Genomic DNA, 20,791 nt, shown 5'->3' on the forward strand with positions numbered 1-20,791 from the left:
TGGCATCTCACACACTCATGCTCAACTCCACTAAAACCAAAGTTCTCTACTTCCCTACCAAACACACAAACCCCGCTCTCCCCATCCCTTATTTTTCTCCCCTGACTACTGTCCTTACTCTGCTTCTGCTTGCAATCATGGTGTCATATTTGTCCCACCTTACAACTGTATTAAGGTGCTGCAGAACACAATGTACGGTGTTGTTAAGAAGATAGGAATTTTCAACAAGATACAGTACAACCTTTTTTCTTAATTAGAAATCTGTGGTATATGAGCAACATTTATTTTGTGCTTTTAAAGTACAACACGTTTCATTGAAAAAACTCTCATTTTAGGTCTCTCAATGCTCTGTACACTTTTTACCCCCTCAGCCCCTCACCCTCTCTATATTTCTCTAGCTGCCTGTCCCCTCTCTACCCAAGTCTCTCACTCCTCCCTATCTCTTACCCTTTCATCTTTGTTCTTTCCTTCATCTCTTGCTTTCTGTCTCTCTCCCTCAGTCCCGCTCCATTGCCAGCCTCTTCACCTTCCTACCTTTCTTTCTTTCACCCGGGGTGCAAGTATGCACTTTCACTCACATACAATTGTTATGGATCCATGGAGTCCATAAACACACTTTCAATAGTCTTGTTTTCATTACAATCAAGTACATGTTCTGCAATCATGGGCATTTGTTGATAGGGTTAGAGGCATATCTTGAAAGCACTCCTTGTGGCACTGCTTCAAGGAATCTTATGGGTTTGACTTGTTTTCATCCTGTAAGAATTTACAAAAATCAAAATCCTCTCCATATTTACAAGGCCACCTCTACTAGCTTTGCCAAGTCTTGTTAGCAGAGTCCTGAATTCAATGAAAAGGCTACAAAGCATGAAAGCTCTGTGTGCTGTGATGGTAAGCCCCCTTGAACAGCTGTCATACATGCCCACCTTACAGTGGATCCAGCTGAGAATGCAGAGCACAACCCAAGCCAACAACTGCCAGGACTCTATGCCCTCAGCCTTGGACACTTGCACTGTGCACACACAGCACTCCAAGAAACTCTTACATGTCACTTCCACCATAGACAAAACTTTGAAGATGACTTAACCTGACATATAAGACTGCTGTCTTCGAATAATGAATGTACTGCATGGTAAACATAAAGATCAAAAGCCAATGTACATATTGAGCTGCTGCCGTGTGCTCTCACTTGCACCTTCTACTGAGAGGGTGAAGTTCTCTACAAATAAGCACTTTTCATTACCATAAGGATAATGTGACAACCTTCTGCTTTTCCACAATTGATCTGATACACCAGGGCTGCAAACGGCCATTCTACAGACGTTTGGATTATGACTAATCATCCCTCACCATTTACTTTGCTTGTTAATGGTGATGGGAGTTCTAGTCCAACACATCTAAAGACCCAAAGGTTCCAAACCACTGTCATATATGGATGTAAATAGAGGGCTTCTGCAGGGACACGGTCACAGAGTCATGTTGAAGGTGCAGTAAGAGTCATGTTGAAGGTGCAGTAAGGGACAACAACTTTAGGCATAAAATAAAACATCATAGTAAAATGTTTACCTGTTGTCTTTTTCTAAGACAAAGTATTATATTATGTATAAAAGCCAAGGTGTTTGTGCCCAGAACAGCTACAGCCGATTCAAAACAGATGCTTTTCCAATAACCAGAGTTCTGTTTCGGAGGCTGACCTCCACTACCCTGGGAGTTCTCTTTGGTTTTACCCTTATTTTTCTTTTTGTGGCCCTTTTGAGAAGAAGATTTATCAGAATTTCCACCCTCCTTATCTTTGGACTTTTTCCCTTCCTCCTGCTTACTAGGATGAGTTTTGTCCTTATGGGACACTCAATGTGACACCCATAAATATGCTGCAATGGCAAGCTTCTTAGGATCTATCTCCTTCGAATCTGCCAAATGCTGCTTAAGCTTCAGGGAAGAAGATGCAAAAATATGTTCCAGCATGACAAGACTTATCATGCCTTCAAAGGTAGAAACCTTATAAACTTCGACCCAGCCAGTCAAGTTTTTTAAGGATTCGGTTACATAAGATACCCAAGTAACACCTTCTTTTTTCTTATACTCTCGGAATTGTTTTACATATTGGGCAGGAGTCTTTCCAAACTTTAAAATGAGAGTTTGCTTCAACATTGCAAAATCAGCTCGCTCAGCCTTTGACATTTCCATAATGGCACTACAGCCAGAATGGGGCAGTCTGCTGAGTAACCAGGCAATCTTATCAGCATTGTCAACTTGTTGAACTTCACATGCATACTCAAACGTATTCAGCCAGTCCATAATGTCATTCTTTTCCTCATACACACTGAGCAGATCTTTTGGAAACCGTGGATGAGAGGAGGCCCCAGACCCATGCCCAGGACCCTTGGATCCATTTGCAACCTGAGGCTTGGCCAGTTCCAACTGGTGATCCCTGTCTTTCTGATTTTCTGCCTGTTTGATTTTTAGCTTGACCCTATTGAACTCAAGCTCTTCCTGTAGTTTGGCCATATTGAACTCAAGCTCATTCTGCCTAAACAGCAGCTCTTGCTTCTTGAATTCAAGCATGGCCTCCCCATCGACACTGGCAGAGGAAACATTAGACATCACATCCTCCCTGTCCTAATGGTCGCGGTGGACCAATGCAGTGGCAGAACCGTCAGTTCTGCCAGTGAGAGCAGCCCCACCTCTTTCTGCACTGTCCTCGGAAGCTATAGCGTCAAGCTGAGCTTCTTGCCACGCCACGATTCTTTGGATCATATCCAATTTGGTGCCTTGAGAGGAGACACCTCTCTCCGCACACATCTTTTTCAAGGTTTTGGATTTAGAAGCATTTAAAGTTAACAAGGTATTTGTTTCCATACTGTTAGATAGGACTATGGCCTTTTAAAAGTTATACTACGACAATTCACTGCGTGTCCTGGTAGGAATAACTTGAAATGCCTTCACTCGTGCGCAACACTGGATACCTTCAGTCGTATCCCACCGCTGTACACCAATTTGTTAAGATGGATTTCTGAACTCTGTCCTGGAGGGGCAGAGGTTCAAAAGACCAGTCTAGTTTCTTGGAACAGGGTAACCTCTGGACAAGCCAGACCAATCAAGGTAGCGATCGCGGCGGTCAAGACTAGGTCTCAAGAGGGGTGAGGGTGACTGAAAGCCCGCAATGAGCACACAAAGCAAGGGCACTTACAAATTACTCCAAGCAGGTGTTATATTAAAAATATAGACACATTTATTACAAGGCCTTTGTAATATTGACCATAGTAAAGAATCACGATAAAACTCAAGTAAACCAATACATCACAATCAAATACAGTATATATACAATTACCGAAGAGTCTAAAGAGTTAGAAGCCCGAAATATGCAGACCACCTAGATGGGGAGGAACACAGGCAGTGCAAGTAATCGTTTAGACCCAGTTCGCCTTCAGAGGCCACCTAACTAGAAGGAAGTACGAGCCCTACGAAGAGTGGAGCCTTGTGCTCAAAAGTACTTGCACACGCTGGTGCTGATGGGCCAAGGGGGGTCTCTTCAAGAAAGTCAGGCAGTTCAGAGTGGTAAACAAAGGAGGGCGAACAGATCTCCGCTACTCAAGCGCGGCCTCCACTGGCGGGCAGAAGCAGAGCGCGAGTGCGAAAAAGGTGTGCTGTTTAAAACAGCAAGGAAAAGCTACGGGCTACTACAGGAGGGCGACCAGTTCCTAGCGTTGCTACTCGCTGGTCCCCAATGCGGGCAGACCCAGGCTTCTCCGCATCAGTTTCAGTACTGGCAGGTTCAGATGCGAGCAGGGGACGTCTCGGCTTCGTGTAGATTCCGTGGCAGCAGAAGTTAGAGTTGAGGATGTCCCAAACGCAGTGAACCCACACAGATTGTTACCACAGCAGGGCAACGGAGTGGCCGTGTGTATTTCAGCCCAATGTACACTTCTCACTTCAGACCTGGGAATGCCAAGTGTACAAATCATGTGAGAGTGCTAAGGACTCGGAATACAACACAACCTGACGGCGGTAACAGAGCAAGACTCCTGTGTAGGCTGGTCAGTCCACTGGATGGCCCAGAGACGCTTCCGAAGGCTTACGTGCAGGAGATGATGAAGATGCCAAGAATAGTTGTTCCCACTATTCCAAAGGTCGAAGTACCAGTACAGGCATTCTCGTTCGATCAGAGGCAGAATGGTTTAACAGAGCGACAGCAGTGCAGAGGAGCAGTCCTTCAGCGGGTCACCAGCGATTCCTCGGTTCAGCCTCGTGGTTGCAGGATACTTGGCTCCTGTATCCCTTGTTCGTGAGAACTCAGGGGATCGACATGGTAGTGGTGTTTCCAGCCTCCTCTTATCCAGAGTTCCCTTCGCGCCAAAACGGAGAGGACCCAATGGGAGATCTGCTCACAAAACACTCACACCATACGTGGACCTATCACGGACCATGGTGGTCCCAGGAATTCAAGACACACTAGACTCTCTGGCACCCAGTATGTGTATTGAGACCAGACATCCCAGCCCACATCCTGGAGGCACACACAAGGCTTGTAGAAGCCCGCGAAAGCATCTGTGTTTCGCGGGAAAGTACATGCCCAAATAAGGAAGGCCCCGGATCAGCTCGACCTGGGGAAGGTGAAGGGGTCAAGACGGTCAGCGGGCAGGACAAAGAGCCTCGTGGTCTGGCCATTTTGGATGCCAGGCCACCATTTTGGGCTAAGCGCGAGAAAAGCGCTTAAACAGCCAAAAGGAGCTCAAAACACAAAGAAATGATCGCTGCCACCAGTTCCGTCCGTGATCAACTTGCACCGTTCGTTAACAATCCCAAGAGAGTGTCTAGGGCCTGTAGAGTGACTAGAGACCCAAGAGAGCAGTAACTTAGCTTACAGTGCCCTCTTGTGTCATGTTGCGCGAAAGCTGCAACATGATAAAAGAACTACGGAAAACAACGTTTCCTGGTACTGACTGTTTTAAGGGCATGTCAGTTTCCCTGTAAGAATGGAGCGAAAGCCCAGAGGAGTGCGGCATAAGGCTGCGCTTCTCTGGCAAAGTCTAGATCAGGGTGAAAACAACAGCAAAACGTTTAGGGGTTGCCACATGGAAGGAAAATTACCTACAATTAAGAAATCTTTCCTAACACTGCAGCATACTGGAACCTTCTTTGCTCCCTCCCCACATGCCGCTTCACACTGGCATGGTGCAGTTTATTGCGGTGCAAACATCTCGGAAACCATGCATCCTAGGTCCTTGAAACATGGTTTTTGAGGTCCCATAGCGACCTTGAGTTTTGTTCCTCATGTCGAGACCGGTCTTTTTCCCACCACATTTATGTTTCGCCAATTTCAGGCAAGCGTCTTATGTGTGAAGGTGCTTGAATCCAGGGAAAGAGTTGGAATGTCCAAATGCTATGTAGCCAGTAATGTCCAGAGGGTCCTAACAGCTAACTATGCAAAATGTGTTGCAGTTTGGTGAAATGGTGTGGAAATGTAAAAGGAACAAAACTTTGCTAAGCCACAAACCCATAAATAAATTCAGAGTTTTGCTGAAAACCTAGGAAAGGGGTGGGGTATCCAGATGGCATGTAGCCAGTAATATCAGGAGGGTCCTAACAAGTAATTATGCAAAATGTGGTGCAGACTGGTGAAACGGTGTGGAATTGTATACAGAACAAAGCTTTGCCACAAGCCTAGCCACCGACATATTTTCACTTTTATAAAAAAAAGATAATAACTAGGCCACCCTCCAATGACTAAAAAATCCAAATCTGCAGGGATGGTAACAAAAAACATGTTATTGAAATGATCTACTGGTTAAAAAAGAACATATTATATAAAAGAACATATTATGCATAGTAGATTCAACAGGCAAATCACGACATTAACAAATAAATGTCCTAATCATTGTTCTAGGCTTAGCTATTAGCATGTAAAATAAACTGAAAAAAAATACAAACATATCATAAATCTCCATGCATGGCTATTAGACACAAAGGACAAATTGTGTTGACTGTGAGAGTTTACCCACTGATGTGATAAAAAGACTTTCACAGGTGCTTTCAATTGTTTAGAAAATATAACAATATGATGTTGATTATGTTTGAATGAGCACATGTTTCAATTGTGAATTAATACATTTAGGGTTAAGAATAAATGCTCTGAACCCAATAAAGTAAGGCATGATTTAAAATCAGCTGTCCATCACAAACTAAAGGGCCTTTGCCAAATTAAAGGCAGAGTTGCTTCATGAAGTACAGTCCTATTTGTCTCAGAAAAACCATTGATGCCAGTTAATGTTTATGTTTGTTTTTATTGAGTTTATATAGCGCTTTACAGTATAACAACAGGTACAAAAGTGAGAGAAGCATATTTAAAAACATGAAACAAGCCATTAGACCAATATGTAGAACAATTTACTAAAAGGAGGGGGAGAGTGGGGGAAGTGGAGAGGAGATGGGGTAGGTGAGGGTTGTTACAATGTCTGTTTTGAGGTCAGGGGAGTGGGAGGAACGGGGAAGGGGGAGGAGATCTGGTGTCCTAAGTGGTTACAGTGACCAATTTGAGGTGTTTGGTGAAGGGGAAGGAGGGAGGGGGAAAAAGGGGCAAGGGTTAGAAGGGGAGAGGGGTAGGGAAGGGGAGTCAGGGGGGTGTGAAGAAGAAGGGCTTTCAGGGTGGAGCAGAAGGATGAGTAGGTAGGGGAGGAACGGGTGGAGAGAGGTAGGGAGTTCCAGAGTAGGGGGGCCAAGAGTTGGAAGGAGTGGAAGTGAGAGGAGGCATATGGGGCTTGGGGTACAGTGAGAAGGTAGAGGTCTGCTGAGCGGAGAGAGCGGGAGGGGAGTAAAATGAGAGGAGGGAGGAAAGGTAGGGATGGGCAGGTCATGGAGAGATTTGTAGACAAGACAGAGGAATTGAAATTTCAGTTGTGAGAGGAAGGGATGCCAGCCAAGAGGAGTGGTAGATGGATTTTAGGGGAGTTAAGTGAGAGACAGAGAGTCCAAAGAGAAGAGAGGAGCAGTAGAAGAGGCGGGAGAAAATAAGGGAGGAGATTAGGAGTTTGGAAGCATGGAATGTGAGAGAGGAGCGGATCTTGCAGATGTTGAAGAGGTGGTGCCGACAGGCTCAAGAGGTTAGAGAGATGTGGTTGGAGAAGGAGAGAGAGGAGTCGAGATGGAGGTCGAGATTGAGTAGATATGGGGCGGTTGGAAGGTGGAAAGTGGATGAAAGAAGGGGTGAAAGTGGCTTCAATCCAGCAATCCAACTAAGTCAATGCTTAGGATGGGATGCCCAATGGAAGCCCTTATTTATATATTTTATGTCAAAGTTCTTAAATCTGGATGATGAACCCTTATATAACGCCCCTCTCTTTGAATCCCCCTGACCTCACTAAGCCAAGAAGTAGGTTTGTTTTGCAAATAAAAAGATGCATTTGAATAATTAAACTATATATAGTACAAGTGTCATATCATTGGCAAGCAGCATCTACCAGAAATACTGGACAAGTCTTCAAGATTTCTACTTGCAGCTCCATGCATATCCATATGCATGAACACAAACTTCAGGTATGCATATTTTCTGTATAGTAGATGAACACATTTTCAAACAGACTTTTACCTTGTAAAATCTGTAAAATGAATTTACTGTACTTTTTTCACTTATAAACCTTTATACTTTTTACTTTCTTTATACACACACACTCAAATCATGTTAAACTAACATTTTTTAAATGAAATATATAGACTACATATATTCAAACAAAATTGCATGCAAACACAATTTATGTTTAAACCTTTATAAAAATACTTATACAATTTCATATTTTTTGTTTTTATTTATTTATTTACTTAAATACGTTAAATTAGTCATGACATTGAGGCACTATTACCTAAAACAGTTTACTTACAGAAATAGTGGTATTCACTAATATATTATAAATTTCACAAGACATAGTAAAGATATATATTTTTTTGCTACAGTTAGTCATTCAATACAATTTGTTAATTAAGAACATATCATATGTACTGAACTGATGCAATGTATCTTATGTAAATACATTAGTTTATTGGTTTTACAGAAGGCACTGAGGATTTCAATTAAAGAAATCAATATCTAAATTAAAAACAGTGCTATATACAAACAAAGTTACTAATTTGAAGCTTTTACAATTGCAGTGAAGACCAGTTTCCTGAAAAGAAGCAGCCGAATTCGAAGAAGAAAGAAAAACTAAGAATTTACCTGTTAATTTTAAAAAAAAGTAAGTAAAATATCACCATAATATTTGTATTATTAATCAAATATACTATAACATTAATACGAGCTATTTTGGTTTCTAAAAATAGAGATTTTGTACCATTTTGTCCAAAAGTTTCCATGTCTTAAACAGCGATTTACAGCCAGAATGGCCCACAAATTTCTATTTTTGGACACACAAATTACCCAACTGAACCACTACAATTTTCATATTATAGAACAAACAACTGTTTTAATTGTATACATTAGATTTACTATTTGTACTTTTCCACACCACTAGCTTACTTTTTTTTGTCATCTGAACCCCAGTTTAGTAACACATAAATTCAAGAATACCTATCCCTACTAGTTTTAGTTCCCGATGCACAATCACACACCATTACATACATCTTTATCATCTTACTCAAACACTCATGCACACAGCACACATACATTCCAGAACACCCCAACCCATATCTTCTTTATTTTTTTCAACAGACCCTAAAGAATGCCTACCAAAAGTCAAGTCCGTAGAAAGCAACGCAAAAGTAGAGCAAATGAAAATAAAGGTGTCCAACATAAGCATCCATCTCTAGCAGAATTTGTAAAAAAAAGTTGAAACAAAACAGCTAATACAATCATTTAGTGAAACACAAGAAGTTTTAAGTACAACAACTTCGCTTCGTCTATCAAAATGTAAAACAAACCAAAAAACAAAACAGAAAATCAGCTATCAGTACAGATAAAACTACTGCTTCAAATTTTAATATAGTGCAAAGTAAGCATACCAAGAAAAGTATTTTAGCCAAAATATACCGTCACAAAGTCCTTCAAAATCTTATAAAAACAGGAGAGAAATCAGGTTCAAAGCTTAAAACCTATCGTAGGAAATTAATCTTAGAAGCATTGATGAACAGTGCAATTCTTCTCAAAAGAAATTGATTTATTTTACTGTTAAACAAAATGAAACCACTAACAAAACTAATAACTAAATTACAAAAAAGACTTCTCAATAAGTGAAATATCAACAGAAAGAACTTCTTAAGTATCAGCGGAGGTGAATGGAATCACACTACAAGCACAGAACCATATTTTAATGAAGAAGCGTACAAACAAAAGCAAACTAATACAATTGCCATACATAGCAGTGGTCGAGGTTATGAAAAAGTGAATAATACCGTAATGGAACAAGAAGTACTTCTTACAAAAATATGCCCTGAAAACTTAGAATTACCCCTCCATTCAACTGAATCAGAACGTCTAGTGTACAAATGGCCATGCACGTCAATGTGTAACATTCCCAAACAATGTTTCAAATCTTTACGCCAATTCCTCAATAAATATGTAAAAAGCAAAGACAAAATCAAATTAAATTACTGCAAAATATAGATACCTGTCCAGTGCGCAAGTACACAGGACTACAAGGACATTCATTGGCCTGCATTACAGGACCTACTTGTAAAACCACTTTCCATGATATCAAAAGGATATCAACACATCATTCAACTATAAGAAATCTAGTCTATAAACTGTACTATGCTAAAATCCTGCTTTAGCACTAGCAAAGTTAAATAACATCCTTCTACATGGTACAGCAAAAGACCTACTTGAAGAAATTCACTATATCCAGAAAAAATATTTTGGAAGTGAAAGCCATTTACAGAATGAAATAGCTTTAAACCAATTAACCAACAATTCCACACATGGCAACCTTTTGCTAAACACATACAAAAAAGAAATACTAAAATTTAAAAGTACATCATCTGAAGTACCACACCATGTATGTGTATGTTGCCGTAGAATCTTTTATAAAAGTAACACAAAAACTGTGGACCTATCATACAAAATAGAAGACAATGAAGATTCTAAATGGTTTGAATTAGCTCTCTACCTTGTAGCAGAAAACAAATATGAAATAACTGAGCCCTTAATACTTTGCAGTTATTGCACTACAAAACTTGACAACAACCAAACTCCTTTCCAAATAATTTGGAATTATACCCAGTACCAAAACCTCTACAACAACTTAATTTATATGAGAGCATCATAATTCAAACAGTACACCCATTGCAAGCAATAATACGCCTTCAACCAAAAACAGCAAAATTACCTCCCTCTGAATTGGTAAAAGGCATTCGTGGAAAAGTAGTTTAGTTACCATTAAATCTAAAAGAAAATGTGCATACTCTAGGAGTGCAACGTCCAATGCAGCAATCTTTAATTATATTAGTAAATGGAGTACCTACAAAAGAGAAAAACATATGGCAACAGCTGGTAGATTTATATAAAGTTAGACAAGCCTTCCAATATCTTAAAGAGAATAATGAATATTACAAAGAAATTAATATTGAAGAAAACTTGAAAGATACAACTGAAATAAATCAAGAAACACAAGAAGCTGGTCAATTTGAGCTACTAGATCCTGCTACAATATGACACCGTACAAGATGTACTGGAAACTTACCATATGCGTCAAACAAAAGGATCGCCAATCAGTATATAGGAAAAAAGTATAGAAGCACATGCTTTTCCTCTACTCTTTCCTACTGGCAAAGGAGGAAGGTATGATGATAGACCTATTCAAATATCAGCTTCAGAATACCGCTCATTACGGATGTATTCTGAAGATCCCAGATTTAGACAAAATGTGGAATACATATTCCACCTACTCTTTGAAAGTGAACTAGCAACTTTATGTTACGGAGTTGCACACATATTAAAATCAGGATCACACTTTCACAATATGACAGCTACACAATTATTGGAGAAAGTACAACAAAAGGATGAGGTTTTACAATCAAATATTACAAATCTATTAGCAAATATGCGTGGTACTAAAGAGTACTGGTTTCGACGTCATGGAGATGTACGTTGTATGATCAGAAACCTTGGCCCACCCACTTGGTTTGTTACATTAAGTTGTGCAGAATATGCATGGGAAGATTTACATGATTTCCTACGCATATCAAATAAAAACAAAACAAACATAGATATTCTAACACCTGGAGAACTTTGTTCTTTGGATCCTGTTAATGTTTCAAGATATTTTCACCATCGCTTCATTGCTATGCTACATTTTATTTGTAATAAAACTGTTCCTCCCCTTGGAGAAGTGCAACACTTCTTTTGGAGAAAAAAATACCAAGCCAGAGGAGCACCACATATCCACATGCTTTTATGGATTAAACATGCTCCTAAATTTGGTCAAGACAGTGATGCCACTGTTTTACAGTTTATTGAAAAATATGACACTTGTGAAATTCCATCAGAAGCCACAAATAGTGATCTTTGTGCACAAATTTTACAATTTCAAAGACACAAATGTGGAAAATATTGTCGTCGCAAATGCAAAAACAAAGGCAAATACTACACCAAATGTCGATTTGGTTTCCCTAGACCAGTTGCAAATAGAGGTCAAGTAAACAACCTCATGTCTTCAGTTAGACATAGTGTTAAAGGTAAGTCACCTAAAAATACATATTACATAAAAAGAAAAGAAGAAGAAAAATATATCAATGATTATAATGCAATCATTGCCCACTTATGGAATGCAAACATAGATGTGCAGTACATTGCAGACAATTCTACTGCAGTTGCACGATATGTCACAGCATACTTAACTAAAGCAGAAAAGGCAGAGCTCCAAGACCTCTGGAATGACCTGTCATCAGATAAAACAGTATCTCAGAAATTATACAGCTTGGGCATAAAAATGCTCACCCATAGAGAATGTGGATCTTATGAAGCAGCTGATCGTTTAACTGGTACTTCATTGTATGGTAAATCTGAAAATATAGTATGGCTAAGTCTTGGTCCAGCTAAATCTAGAAAAAGAGTTCTAAAATAATATGAAGATATAGAAACAATAGCCAAACATGATCCCAACAGCCAAGACATTTTAAAAAACACTTTATTGGACACATACTACCCAAACAGAAGTAATACTTTGGAAAACATGTGTCTATACCAAATAGCCCAAAACTACACATACAAAAATAATATGAAACCTGATGAAAAAAAGGTAAATATAGAGTGACAGACTGTGAAGGCAGCTTAGTTAAACTCAATAAACCAAATTTAATTAATCATATCAAATTGTCATTGAAGACTCCTCAACATAAAGAAGTATATTACATGTCCCTGCTCAACTCTTCAAACCATGGAGAAAAGAAGAACAATTACTAGATAACTATGACTCATATGAGGATGCTTTCAAAGCAAATGAAAGCACTATAACTGATGTAAACTTTACAAAGTACAAAACAATGTTGCACAATGAACAGCAACATGAAGAAGAACTCCAAGCCCAACTAGATAAGGATACTCCTGACAGTAGTCAACCTTCTGTAACAGGAAGCCAAGAATCACTGGGAGAACCACTAATAACAAATGAGGCAGAATTAGCTATGATAGAAGTAGAAAACACCATGTGTCAGTATGAAGATAAGGAAGACTTAACTATACTACAATCAAAACTAAACAATGAGCAAAGTAGCATTTTTCAAGAAGTAACAAAACAAATTGCACATGGTGTAAAACATGAAAATAAAGAATGTTCCTGCCATAATTATAAACCTATACTACTGTACGTCAGTGGTGAAGCTGGTTCTGGCAAAACATTCCTAATCAAAATCATTAGTAAGTTCCTTCAACAATTGACAAACAACAAACTGTCAGCTGTTGTCACTGCCCCCACAGGTTTAGCTGCCTACAACATAGGTGGTGTTACATTACACCGATTACTACTATTACCAGTAGAACACCAGAACAAATTAGACTATTACAAACTTTCTGCAGAAGCTGCAATGGAATTACGCAGAGTATTGAAACAAATGAAAATGCTACTAATAGATGAAGTGAGCATGGTCTCCAACCTGATGTTAGCTTTGATTCACCTCAGATTACAAGTACTACTCAAAACAGACTATGAAGAGCTCTTTGCAGGAAAACACATTATTGTTTTTGGAGATCTGCTGAGATACCAGTAAAAGGTGAACCTATTTTTAAAACATTAGGGCACAAACTCTGCCGTAAAACTGTTGGCAGCATTGGAAATGTCAACCTTTGGCAACATTTCCAATACAGAGAATTAACAGAAAACATGCGCCAATCAGCAGATCTAACTTATGCCAACATTTTAAAAAGTTTGAGAGTTGGTATACTTTCTAAAGAAGCAGAAGCAACATTGAAAACCCGGCACATTAATGCACTTTATGGCGATAATGCATGTGCTACAGATGTTATGGAACAATTAGCCCACAAAAATGTCAATTGTATGGCCTTAATGCCAACTCTTGCAAGCTGTCTCAAATTCAATGAAATAATGTTAAGTAAAGAAATGCAACCAATAATGGAAATTAGAGCCACAGACAAACTAGATGTACATGGTATGACACTACCCATGTGTGACCAAGCCACAACAAGACTAAATAATTTAGAAAAATCAATCTCAAACACAGCAGGCTTAGAAAAGATGTTAAAATTATCCTTAAATTGCAGAGTAATGCTTAAACGTAACCGTGACGTGGACCAAGGACTAGTTAATGGAGCACTGGGTACAGTTGTTGGCTTTCAAACATACCCACGCGACAACAAAATTCAGTTTGACAATATACTCTTTGACAAACTTTCAGAAGTAAAACGGATAGGACGCTCAACAGCTAGATTTCTTCTCTTCAAAGATATGTATGTACGCAGAGAACAATTTTCTCTAACTCTTGCATACGCAGTCGCGATTCATAAATCACAAGGTCTTACCCTAGACAAAGCAATGATAGATATTGGTAACACAGTCTTTAAAGAAGGCATGAGCTACGTAGCACTATCACGCTTACGTACACTTGACGGTCTATTTCTAATCAACTTTGATGCAAGTAAAGTAAACGCTGATATTCCTTGCATTTTAGAATATAATAGACTTCGCTCACTATACACTCCCCATCTAAACACATATTCTGTTCCACAAAAACTAAAACGTTGTAAAAGAAAACTAAATCAAACAGAAATGCAACAGGACGTCACTGCAAATCCTCCAAAGAGAGTAAAAGAAACTAATACTTCATCAAGTACCACAAACAAAAAAGAATCAATTAGAGAAAGTAAACCAGGTACTTCTTTAAAGAAGGAAGACAAACTCCAAAAAAGCAGTTAGATACAGAACTACCTGGACCATTTAAATTCTCAAATATAGTTGGTGTAAGTTGCTATGCAAATGTAGCAATGAATATTCTATTTCAATTACCACCAATTGTTTACAACATTTACTTACACAGTACAGACCCTTTGTGGTTGCAAATGTTAGTACTTCACAGAAATGCAGCAAACAATCCTGACAACACATATAGTGTTTTTGGAATAAGGCGACAATTGGACTACTGTGCTGGAATGGTGAAATTCACTATAAACTCACAGGAAGATCCACAAGAATTTCTAATGTACTTACTACAAATACTGGAAAACAAAAACATACCTATAAATGAAATCTTTCAGATTTCATACATGTGGAAACATACATGCACTCTCTGCAACAATGTGACACAAGAAGAAATCCCCAATGAACGCTTCGTATATATATCAATACCAAATTGTGAATCCATTCCATTTCATCAACTTGTACAAAATGCAAACCATGGTAGATTATGCTGTACCTGCAATTCAGATAATCGCTCCACGTTAGTAATACAAACACATAGTAAATACATAATACTAATGCTTCTACATTACAATGCAGATGGTACCAAAAACAACCGCAAGCTGACTGGATTGACACATGGTCAAATATCACTTGGTAAGAAAACCTTCACAACAATAGGTATAATCTACCACGCAGGAGCCACAACCAATTCAGGGCACTACACTGCATATATAAAAAAGAAATGTGGATGGTTTGAATGTAATGATAGTACCATTACTCTAAAGCAGAGATTACCAGCAAATCTTATAAAAGCTTATTTGATGTTCTTAAAACCAAAATTTGATAAATAAACTGTATTTAAACCTTTAAGTAAATTTGTGTTAAAAAAATATAAACGGTTAGAATACTCCAAAAGCTATCTAACTGCTCAAAGATTCTACAACAACTAATCAGATAAATGAATACCACTAAATTAGACCAAAAAATACACAGTTAGAATACGCCAATTTGTATATAACTGTCCCAAAATTATAAATTTGTGTTAAAATAATATAAACTGTTAGAATACTCCAAAAGCTATCTAACAGCTCAAAGATTCTACAACAACTAATCACATAAATGAATACCACTAAATTAGGCCAAAAAATACACAGTTAGAATACGCCAATTGGTATCTAGTTGTCCCAAAATTTAACAATATCCAAATAGATAAATCAAAACCACTAAAATATATTAAAAAAATAGACAGTTAGAATACGCCAATTGGTATCTAACTGCTCCAAAATTTTATAATATCAAAACAAATGAAGAATCTGTTACTGCTCCAAAAAAAATACAACAAAGCAAAGTATAAAGCATTAGCCAGAAACAACAAGTGAACACTGAAAACAAACAAACAAATAAACTGTAGCATAACAGAAAAGTTTTTTTTTTAATCCAACATGGATTTTTTTTTCTCCCACAGACCTAATGATTTTAGCAACAAATACAGAAACTGAGCAAATTGCACAGTACTCTGATTTGTACTCTACTAAATATGAGGGTCGAAAATAAATAAAAGTATATTGCTTATACAATGTAATAAGTCATTACAAAATACTAATACTAACATGCTATTTTCTTTTATCACAGAAATGAAGAAGAAAAACATGGACTCCCATTACTAGACCAAACAGTAAGTATACAATAATAAGGACAACCATAGCAGCATATCACATCCATAGTATCTAATACCTTTGTTCCTTATACATTTGTTTTTCACCCAAAGTTATAAGCAAATATGAATGTGATATGCTGCGGTGGGTGTTGCTAGGGCATAGAGTCTTGGGTGCATGGCCAAATGGCCATGCACCCAAGACTCTATGCCCTGGCAACACCCACCGCAGCATATCACATCCATAGAGTCAAACATTTCAACTATGATCTATGGGAAACTTTTAATGTCCGCGAACAATGTGAGTGTTCTTAGAACACTTTGAACTTGCCCGCGAACAATATGGACACCGTTTTCAGGACACCCCCTACGAACATTTCAGAACAACGCGATAGTTCTTAGAACACTTTCAACTTAACAACGAACAATACGGACAGCGTCCTAAGGACACCCCATACGAACATTCCAGGACCCTGGGAGTGTTCTCAAAAACGTCTTCAGAACACCCCCATTTTGTTTATTTGCGAACATTTCAGGGCACGCGGGTGTTCTTAGAACACATTCAACTTGACAGAGAACAATACGGACAGCGTCCTCAGGACACCTCCTACGAACACTCCCCGGACACCGCGAGTGTTCTTAGAAGCGTCTTCAGAACACCGCCTTCTTGTTTATTTGTGAACATTTCAGGACACCGCGAGTGTTCTTAGGACACATTCAACTTGACAGAGAACAATACGGACAGCGTCCTCAGGACACCACCTACGAACATTCCAGGACACCGGAGGTGTTCTTAGAAGCTTCTTCAGAACACCACCATCTTGTTTATTTGCGAACATTTCAGGACACCGCGAGTGTTCTTAGGACACATTCAACTTGACAGAGAACAATACGGACAGCGTCCTCAGGACACCCCCTATACCTCCTACGAACACTCCCCGGACACCGCGAGTGTTCTTAGAAGCGTCTTCAGAACACCACCATCTTGTTTATTTGCGAACATTTCAGGACACCGCGAGTGTTCTTAGGACACATTCAACTTGACAGAGAACAATACGGACAGCGTCCTCAGGACACCCCCTACAAACACTCCCCGGACACCGCAAGTGTTCTTAGAAGCGTCTTCAGAACACCCCCATTTTGTTTATTTGCGAACATTTCAGGACACCACGGGTGTTCTTAGAACACATTCAACTTGACAGAGAACAATACGGACAGCGTCCTCAGGACAACCCCTACGAACACTCCCCGGACACCGCAAGTGTTCTTAGAAGCGTCTTCAGAACACCACCATCTTGTTTAGTTGCGAACATTTCAGGACACCGCAAGTGTTCTTAGGACACATTCAACTTGACAGAGAACAATACGGACAGCGTCCTCAGGACACCCCCTACGAACACTCCCCGGACACAGCGAGTGTTCTTAGAAGCGTCTTTAGAACACCCCCATTTTGTTTATTTGCGAACATTTCAGGACACCGCAAGTGTTCTTAGGACACATTCAACTTGACAGATAACAATACGGACAGCGTCCTCAGGACACCCCCTACGAACACTCCCTGGACACCGCGAGTGTTCTTAGAAGCATCTTCAGAACACCACCATTTTGTTTATTTGTCAACATTTCAGAACACCGCGAGTGTTCTTAGGACACATTCAACTTGACAGAGAACAATACGGACAGCGTCCTCAGGACACCCCCTACGAACACTCCCCGGACACCGCGAGTGTTCTTAGAAGCGTCTTCAGAACACCCCCATTTTGTTTATTTGCGAACATTTCAGCACACCGCGGGTGTTCTTAGAACACATTCAACTTGACAGAGAACAATACGGACAGCGTCCTCAGGACACCCCCTACGAACATTTCAGGACACCGGGAGTGTTCTCAAAAACGTCTTCAGAACACCCCCATTTTGTTTATTTGCAAACATTTCAGGACACCGCGGGTGTTCTTAGAACACATTCAACTTGACAGAGAACAATACGGACAGCGTCCTCAGGACACCCCCTACGAACACTCCCCGGACACCGCGAGTGTTCTTAGAAGCGTCTTCAGAACACCACCATCTTGTTTATTTGCGAACATTTCAGGACACCGCGAGTGTTCTTAGGACACATTCAACTTGACAGAGAACAATACGGACAGCGTCCTCAGGACACCCCCCACAAACACTCCCCGGACACCGCAAATGTTCTTAGAAGCGTCTTCAGAACACCCCCATTTTGTTTATTTGCGAACATTTCAGGACACCACGGGTGTTCTTAGAACACATTCAACTTGACAGAGAACAATACGGACAGCGTCCTCAGGACACCCCCTACGAACACTCCCCGGACACCGCGAGTGTTCTTAGAAACGTCTTTAGAACACCCCCATTTTGTTTATTTGCGAACATTTCAGGACACCGCGAGTGTTCTTAGGACACATTCAACTTGACAGATAACAATACGGACAGCGTCCTCAGGACACCCCCTACGAACACTCCCTGGACACCGCGAGTGTTCTTAGAAGCGTCTTCAGAACACCCCCATTTTGTTTATTTGTGAACATTTCAGCACACCGCGGGTGTTCTTAGAACACATTCAACTTGACAGAGAACAATATGGACAGCGTCCTCAGGACACCCCCTACGAACATTTCAGGACACCGGGAGTGTTCTCAAAAACGTCTTCAGAACACCCCCATTTTGTTTATTTGCAAACATTTCAGGACACCACGGGTGTTCTTAGAACACATTCAACTTGACAGAGAACAATACGGACAGCGTCCTCAGGACACCCCCTACGAACACTCTCCGGACACCGCGAGTGTTCTTAGAACAGTTTCACTTTGCTTGCGAACAAAACGGACACATATTGAGTCCTTAGAACACCCCCTAGTCAGTTTATTTAGAACATTTCAGAACACCCGTGATGTCCGCAAACAAATCGAACAGAAAAAGAACGTCTAACACATAAAAAACTCAACTTTCATCCTATCTCATACACTCCCACCCTCCCCAAACACTCCTACACACCAACACACTCTACAAAATACACATTTTGAACAAAGTTTCACCGCGCTGTCCGTGGACGTCCGCGAATCCAAGATGGTGGGAGCTACCGAAAAATCTGACGCGCTTCACGCTCCACGCCGTCCAATCAGCGAACACGTTGTATGTCCGCGAACATCACGCAAGACGATTGGCCAATCAGGACACTGTCCGCGGAGTGAACAGGGAAGTGTGTCCGCGAACCAAACACAGATATCACTAATTTTTTTTTACCTACTTTTTGGTCATTTTAAAAAAAAACTACTGGACGGATTTTCACCAAATTTGCAAAAGCACGCTTTCGGAACCAAGCCGCTGCTCCTGGTCCAAATTTGATGGAAATCCGTCCAGCGGTTTGGGCTGTAGGCGCGAGCAACATTTTCAGTCTATGGGAAAAAAAAAAGTTTTGGGACCCCCCCTATAATTGTGCCCCCCTGGACAAATCCTCACCAAAATTCAGAGTGACCCAAATACTTTTTGTGCAAAGTTTGGTGAGGATACGTCCAGGGAGAGCGAAGTTATAAGCCACCCAAAAAGTGCTCTTCCTATGGAAACAGCAACTTAACCATAACTACATGGCCACTACCGTGGCCATGTAATATATATATCACACTTGATGAACAAGATAATATTTGAATAGCACACTTATGAATATGGATGGTAATCAACAAAGGGTAATGTTACAAAATTGACAATCTCTTTAATCACTTTGGAGTATGGATATGAAGGATACTGTAGCAGAGAATACTTATGTGATTCAAGGAAATTGTTACGCTCACCTGGCTCCCACAGGGGCGTCGGTCGGACCGGACCCGGACAGCTGCGGTCTCTACCCACGTGATGCGTAGTGCAGCGATGATTGACTGGATCTGCCGTCCTAATCTTGTCTGCTTAACCCGTAGAAATATTCTCTTGCAAGCGGAGAGATGGATTTAGCCACTTGTGGATTCAAGTGATGGCACCACCACAGTCCTCCCCAACTAATCACCTCCGAAAGGCCCTCACAGAAATCTCACCTTATATTCTTGAAAGATGAGCTCTCCATCCTGCGTGTATTTGCAGGGGCGCGTCGATTCCAGTAAGTATTAAGTTCATAGAGTTCAATATGTCCGATGTTCACTCTTGTTCCCCCCTTCCTTTCTTGTCTTGCAGCTGGCTCGTGAAAAGATGCTCTTGTGGCAGCTGGTGCCGCTCAGGTAAGAGTCTGTATTACCCGGCGCTGTCCGGTAAATGTTGCACGAGGAAAACATGTTGTTTTGTCTCTCTTTACAGATGCGGCACGTGAAAATATGGAGAGTCACAAAAGGATGCCTCTGGTGGTAAATCAGGTAAGTCTATGGTGGTAAGAATTATATTTGTTGGTTCCCTCGGCTCACCTTGTGGTTTTCTTTTGTCTCCTAGGTGCCGAAGTTCGGCGTAGAAACGATGGAGGCAGCGCCTACCCGAAGGATGCTGTGAAGACTGGTGAGTAGGGCGCGGCGCTGCAGCTGGAGGTGCGGTGCGTGCAGCAATGATGTTCTTTACAGTTCGGAGACAAGATGGATCCAGAATCAGGTGGGGAATAGAAATAAGTTTGTTTTCTAACCTTGTCCCTTTCTTTCGTCTTTGTTTTAGGAGCTCCGGATTCAAGGCGGGCGTGGCAGAAGACTGGATGCAGGCTGCAGGCACGTTGAGGGTTACGCTGCTGGATGCAGAATAACGCGAAGCGTGTGTTGCTGGTCGGGCGTGGTTTAAATAGCCTCAAAAGCAGTCCCAGATAAGAAGTCTCTAG

This window comes from Ambystoma mexicanum, chromosome 9 (assembly GCF_040938575.1).
Source record: "Ambystoma mexicanum isolate Mex_15411 chromosome 9, UKY_AmexF1_1, whole genome shotgun sequence".
In the NCBI taxonomy this organism is placed as follows: domain Eukaryota; kingdom Metazoa; phylum Chordata; class Amphibia; order Caudata; family Ambystomatidae; genus Ambystoma; species Ambystoma mexicanum.